A 7,550-nucleotide genomic window follows, 5' to 3' on the forward strand; every position below is an offset into this window, starting at 1 on the left:
CACGTTTTCAGCTCTGACACACATCTATAAAACAAAGGATTCCATCACATTTATCTTCTACCAGATTTAGCTGAATATGCCTCAAAAAACTTATTTGACATGACAATGTTTTTGTGTCAGTGGAAACATTTTTTTTAATACAGCACAGCTAGAATTCACTTCACACTACACTGATGTGCAACAAATGTGTATGTATCCTACATTTTTTCACCATCCTTTTAGACTTCTAAAGTATAAAACATTCTGCAAAAATTAGAGAAACCTATTAGATCAGATTCTGATTTTTAAATGGGTTTAAATCCAAATAAACTCCAATGAAGTCAACAGATTTGATGTCACTGGGAACAGAACCTGGATCATTGATTATAGCAAAGGATTTTCTAATTGAATCTCCCAGAAGATTCTGAACATATGTCGTACTTTTGTGGAAGTGACAATTACTACATCTGAGCAGAGATTTTTCTGTACAACACTATAATCCTTTACCATTTAGGCAGTGTTATTGGCAAAACCCCAGCTTTCTGTAATTCTGCAGTTACAAAATTGCCATTCTGCCACAGAAACCTCCATGGACCATTGAAGCAAGCTAAAAATGAAGGGCCATATGGTCCTAACCATAGCCCAGCATGTAAGAGAGCAAAGGCTCATTACTTGTCCAAGACCAGGGTTGGGGGGGTCAGAGCAGAAGGAAAGGCAGTTAAAGGAAATGAACTTTCGGCATAGCCATTTTTCTGCCATAATAGAATCTCAACAAAGCACGAACTTGGCCTGAGAAATGGAATCATACAATTAATTGCTTGCTCCCCTTGGAAAATGTCCTAAGTTGCATGGCAATTCATAATATTAATGCCGAGCACTTATAAGTGAATATTATCTAAGGATCCCAAAGCCCTTTACAGGCATCAATAAATGAAGTCAACACACCTATGGGGTAGGAAAATGTTATTCTCCCTATATGAAGAGCATGGCAAAGCCAGGGATAGAATCCTAGTCTCCAGACTCCCAGGTCTGGGCTTTAGACATAAGAACATCCTTCATTCCTTTTGGTGCATATGTTAAGGCTTCAGCATTTGCTTTCATTCTGTTGTTTGCTCACACCAGCAGGAAGAGTTCAAGTACTCGTTTGGATTGGGGGAATGTGAGCACATCCTGCTGCCAGTGTTGGGTGGGAATGAAAGCTGAACGTTGCACAAGCTTCTTTTTGTCTTCCAGGTTTAGTACAATGTTCTCTTGAACCCTTATGCTCCACACAGCTAGATAACCATTCCCCCATCCATGTCTGTATTGATGCTAGTCCTGACATTAAGGTCTGTGGTTTATTTCCTGTTCCCAGAAATCCACTCCCTTTCCATTCTCCCTTATATGTGCTTTTTCAAGAGGAAAAGATGTCCCAATGAAATCATTTGTCTCTTCACAAAACAGAGATGGGACCAAATGCTGGATTCTTCATCCTGCAAACATTCTGAACACTACCTTGATGCTGGTGTCAGAAATATCAGACACACTCCAGTCAAATGCTATCAGCTTCACAATCAGCTTAAGCAAAAGCAAGACAAAAAATGAAAAGTCGGGAGCACAAAGGCCTTGTATTTCAAAAGCATTTAAAATTATGCTGCTAGATTTCTGAACAACATTTTGATACTTTTTAAAGGAGGGTCCCCTTCTTCACTTTTTGCTAGTCCTGAGTGAGTGAGTGAGTGAGTGAGTGAGTGTGTGTGTGTGTGTGTGTGTGTGTGAAGGAGGAAGGAAGTACTGCTATTAAAAAACTCAACCTTTAGAAGAGCTATTTAATAGCAATGCTTTCCTCTCCCATTTAATAACAGCGTATTGACTTTTCTATTTGATTTTAACACAAGCCCAATAGTGCTGTTGTGAATTGTTGGTGTCTGATGCTCACAGAAATGGAGAGTGGATATAAAATCCAGCACTTGCAGTAGTTCTGAAATGTTGTCTAGAATTCATAAACATTTCAATATTTCTGTGAAATGACTCATATGCTCCATTTAAACATTCTGGCCAAGATTTTCAAAAAAAAGTGCCCAAAGTTAACCTTCTAAATCCATATTTAGGCACTTGAATAAAGGGCCTCATTTTCAAAAGTACTGAGCACTCAGCAGCTCCCACTGAAGTCAGCAAACAAGACAAGTGGCAAGAACTGGCTCCCACTGTTTCAAAGTGGTGTCACTGTTTTAAACAAATGTCACTGTTGGATTTACACCATGTAAGTATAAGAAGAAAAGCAAGCTTAAACGGGGAAAAAATGTAAATAGTGCAAAAAACAATCAGTTTTTATGAATCATTATGCATCATTTTGCCAGGCAATCATCCATTTCTTGTATGTCTTATCCCCCTTTCAAGGGGTTTTACATTGAACCAGTTTGGATGGAATCTTCCTGAAATAGAAAAATAAACAGTATTTGCTAAATCACCTCTTGTTGGTCCACAGAGTTTTATGAAGAGTCCCTCCCTAGAATTCTGGGAACCATTCAAGAAAGGAGAGTTAGATTTGAAGAGTTTACAGAAGCTCAGCTGGTATTGTGTATATTTTATCCTTTTTTCTTTTGAGATGTTAAGAACATAAGAACGTCCATACAGGGTCAGACCAATGGTCCATCTAGCCGAATATCCTGTCTTCTGACAGTGTCCAACCCCAGGTGCTTCAGAGGAAATGAACAGATCAGGCAATCATCAAATGATCCATCCCCTGTCACTCATTCCCAGTTTCTGGCAAAAAGAGGCTAGGGACACTTCAGAACATGCTTTTGCATCCCTGACCATCTTGGCTACCAGCCATTGATGGACCTATCCTCCATGAATTTACCTAGTTCTTTTTTGAACCCTGTTATAGTCTTGGCCTTCACAACATCCTCTGACTAAGAGTTCCACAGGTTGTATGTCAAGGTTCCTTCTATGGAAACCTTTTGTTTGTCAGTAATCTCCAAAAGCGAGAAAGTGCTTAAAATGCATACAACATTATAATTGCAGCAGGCCACCACAAAGAGAAACCTATTGGCTAATTTTTGTTCTGGCGCTTGCTAAAGTCTATGGTTTGCTCTGCATATTAATATAAGTAGTTGAAATGAGGCTGCCATACAGCATAACAAAATGATAGATTTGTGTGCAAACTGGCTAGCAGCAGCTGGTTTACACACTTAACTGTTGTAATATGGAATCTCTAAACCATATCAGCAGATTATTCCTTTCATGCCCCAGAGTTAGAGAATGGAAATTAATCCCCAAACAAATCTCCTCAAATTGTTTAAAATGAATTCTGTTTAGCTAGCTAGCTACTGATTTGGGCCAATCCCTGTCATATCCGAATTCCTCCTTAAAAGCCAAATGTGTTTCAATGGACTTTATCTAATATCCAAAATAATATTACATTTTCTTTACAAAAACTCTACTTTAAAAAAAAATCAAAATAATGGGTTGAGGGATCCAGTCAGTTCTCCATTGCCATATAATCCTTCTTCATCCTGTCTACTGTCACTTTAACCAACTCACACAGCCCAGAACACCTCTGCCCTGGACCAATGTATGGGGTATCAGGTCTGGGGTTTTCTTCAGCCTGTTTGGGAAAATGAAAAACAAAAAATGGCTTGCATCAGCCAGAATAAAGCAGCATATAGTTCTTAAATTATGAAGCATCCTGTAAACAAGGACAGTTTGCCACTTCTTTGCTCCCAGCCCAGGCCTGTACTCTATCTGAACTTGTTTCCATCACGAACAGAGTAACAGTAGAAGAGACAGAACTTCCTCTTCCTTCAGAGCCCTCTCCCAGCTTGCCGCTGACTCCTCTTTACACCTCTGATCTAGCAAGCTCCTACTTAATTTCTTCCCTACAGAACTTAGTGTGGGTATGTACCCCGCCTTCACCACAAACTCCTTATATAATATATTATTGTAATTTCCCCACAAAAACCTTTCTCTTCCCCCACCCTACAATACACATAGACCAAAAGGCACTTCTCAGCAAGGCCAACAGAACAAGTTTGCAGTTGATAGGCCAAACTGTTTCGGACCAAACTGAACCAAACAATTAGTCAATGGCTTTAAACATGACTTTAAAACACCTTTGCCGATTTCCTTCTCAAACTTCCCAGAAAAATCCTACCCTGGGATGAGATGTTGCATGTGAAATCTGAAGGATCAGTTTCTTTCTAGGGATGTTATTGGGAGGATTGGAAAAGTCAGATTTACAGTGAGAAACTACTGCCACTCTATGACCCAAATAATGTATCTCCTCTCACACATTTCTCCCATTGTCCTAGAAATTTGAAAATATAAAACATGGAAGCATAACATTACAGTTAAATTACAGTATCCCTGTTTTCCATCTTCAATTTTCTGTATTTTTTCCCCAAATTCATTACTGCTAGATAAAAGGGCAAAAGTCTGTGAGGAGAGGGGATACTTATCTTGGCAGTTTTACTTCTTTTGAAACCCTTAACAAAATATCTTTTTTAAAAGGCAATTAGCATGCAAGAGGCAGATGTAACCCAAAAAATGACTTTCTTTCAGAGCTAATAACTGTGACTTTTTCTCCACTTCTGGTATGTCTCGTAACAAAATGCCGTATTCAAAACCAGATTTCCAAACACACAAATGAAAAAATCTGTGCCTTGCTGGCAGTTTATTCCACATTCATAAAAAGAACCTTTGAGTCTGCACATTAATTAAACCTGGCAAACATGTTTAATTATGTAATATCTCCACTTTTAACTCTTAAAAAATCTTTTTTTTTCTCATGTGGAATGTATGTAGAGTAGCATTCACAGACTGTTTCTCTATACTCCAAGGAGGTCAAAAGGGGTAGAAAAACAGCAGGAGAAGTGCCAAACCCCTACTACTGTTTTAACTCCAAATCCAGTAGAAACCAGCTGACTAGGAAACTGCGAGCTGTCCTCTTTTACAAAGAACTTGTCACTGCAATCTATGCCTTTGTCACCTCCTGGGTAAACTTCTGTAACTCACGCCAACTTGGAGTAAATATGAGTGCCACACAGAGACTGCAGTTTGTACAGCACTGTTCACTGTCGGACTGAATTCAAAGTCTTAGTCCTAGTCTAAGTGGGTTAGGACCAGGGTATCTCAGAGACTGTTCCAGCATCCACAATGTAGCAAGAGATCTGTGCTCTGCAGACACAGTATAATAGGAGAAGTGTAGGTTTAGACCTTCACACAGCATGGGTAGTGCATTCTCAGTGGAAGGTCTCCAGCTGTGACCTCTGGAGAAGATGAGACAGCACTGACAATATTCGGATGTAAATCCAAGGCGCACCCTTTTGCCAACACTTTCTCACAATAAGAACAGCTTCTCATGGCCTGCATCCAATGGGAATGGAAAGCGATTTAAAAGAGAGCATTGAGAGAGAAAAAGAAGAAGACGACAGAGAAAAAAAGTAAGGACTGTGTGACACCATGAAGCTGCAGTATTTTGTGAACGACAAGAGCTAGAAATGAACATTTGATACCATTAGAAATCTGGGGTACTTTGATGCTTTGTACCAGAATGTTTTCAATTTGCTTACTTTCAGGGAAAATTAGAATAAGGGCTCTATTTTGGCTTTTACAAGTAGAGCCCAAGTTTAAAGCAGACATGGTAGAGTTGCATCAGTCTCCGAGAGACATTTTGGTTTGCTCAGTTGGGTTACCTCCAGGAGCTCTGATGATTATCCACCAGAGAGGGAAATGTGATTTTGACCAAGTGCATTGTACATGAACCTCTGTGTGGTTCAGTGTGGGTGGGGGACTGGCATAGCCACTGCTTCACCCAGCCTCATTTGGTGTGTCTAGAGTTAAACACACCTGGATCTTACACACCATGATGACAAGGACTGAGAATGTGGGTGTCTCTTGCACAGTTGTGCAGGGAGTAGGGATCTTTTAATGCCTTCTTTCCTTCATGCCCACCTAGGGTAACCAGACAGCAAGTGTGAAAAATCAGGACAGGGAGTGGGAGGTAATAGGAACCTATATAAGAAAAAGACCCAAAAATCGAGACTGTCCCTATAAAATCGGGACATCTGGTCACCCTATGCCCACCATACAGTGCAAGCTACAACCTAACCCTAAGCCTACACTTTGTCTAACACTAGTAGCCCATGGTATTTTGAATTTCTCATCCCATTTTTTGGATGTGGAAAATAACAACACCATTTTCTGAATGGCAGAATATAATTTCCCCATAAATTATAAGAGAGCAGCATTGCACATCTCCTTAATAAAGAGTACATGAAAAATCAAAAATACATTGTACGCAAACACTAGCAGAATAGGAGACAAAATTCTCATATACCTTTTAGAGATCAAACAGTCCAGTTTATGCACAGCTCCATCCAGCTCTGCGCTGTGGGTGCAGGTACAGCCAGGATTTGGCCCTGAGAGATGAGAGGCCCAATTCTGCAAAACTAGCTCAGAGAAAATTCCCAGCGAAATCTCTGGATTCCAAGATTTTTGTATATTTCAGGGACCTGTGCAGTAACCGACAAGCAGATTGGATGGATAACATCACATGGACATGCAATGGAGAAGAAACTACTTGTGAGATTTCAGCAACAATCACCCAGTGCTTTGAATTCTGCAGTTAGGCTGAGGAAAGAAATTCCAAGAGCTCCCACTGTTTACCAGGGCACAGAAACACAAACAGTTCAGGAGAGGCCCTGAAGAACACTGTGTACCATTCCCTTTCAGGGGTTTTCACTGTGCTTCAGAAATTCAAAGAATCTGGGATTTCTTCAGTGATGGTATCTGGGGAATGAATACAGGTGAAAACCTCCCTGTACAGCTGAGTTCAGTGGGATGCAGTGGAAGACTTATTTAAATCCTACCGCTGCAATTGCAATATTTCGCTTTTTCCCTTTGCAAATGCTAAAATCAATAGAGTCCATTTTGGCCCAAGAGTTTGGAAGATGGTTTTAGATTCAACAGTAGCTATTTTAGGTGCTTGTTTGCTTTTGTAATATGTGCCCAGTTGAATACAAATATTTGGAAGTGGCAATTTTTCATATGAAAACCAAACATGAATAGAGTGTACGTCCCATCTCTATTTTTTTCCCCACAAAACTCTAGCTCAGTAATGTGTGGTGAAGGTCTGCAAGAGGACTGCTTCCATAAAGCAAAGCTTCGTTCAATTTGCAGCATTACTGAGGTAAGGGTGCTAAGGGGTTTTATATTGAGTGATTGTGCAAATTTCAGATGGAAAAATATGTTTAAAAAGATGTATAAATGCCAGCAGGCACCGTATAATCCAGCCAGTGCAGATCAGTCCTTAGCAACTGGGTGTCATCTGTGCATTGCTGGCACTTCAGTACATGTTGTCTCAGCTTCATATAGATGTTGGATAACAGGACGGGGAGGAATGAGCAATAGGTGAGGACTCTGGAGGCAGGGGAATGGTTGCACAGAACAACAACTAGTATATGTTCTTTACGGACTAGCCCACAAAAATAAGTGATTTCTCGATAACTGACAATTTTTTAAACCAAGTTTGGATGTTTTTTTCTTATATGCTCTAGGAATTATTTTGAGGAAGTTCTATGGCCTGGGTT

The 7,550-nt window shown here is 40.0% G+C and overlaps 1 long non-coding RNA gene across 1 annotated transcript; it reads right to left on the reverse strand.

Moving 5' to 3' along the window:
• Positions 1–3,340: 3,340 nt before the first annotated feature.
• Positions 3,341–6,426, reverse strand: LOC120372435. Its single transcript, XR_005584963.1, has 2 exons — positions 6,299–6,426; positions 3,341–3,568 (listed from the first exon to the last, which is right to left on the reverse strand). It is a non-coding gene; the product is annotated as an uncharacterized LOC120372435 (long non-coding RNA).
• Positions 6,427–7,550: the final 1,124 nt, after the last annotated feature.

This window comes from Mauremys reevesii, linkage group 9 (genome assembly GCF_016161935.1).
Source record: "Mauremys reevesii isolate NIE-2019 linkage group 9, ASM1616193v1, whole genome shotgun sequence".
Lineage (NCBI taxonomy): Eukaryota > Metazoa > Chordata > Testudines > Geoemydidae > Mauremys > Mauremys reevesii.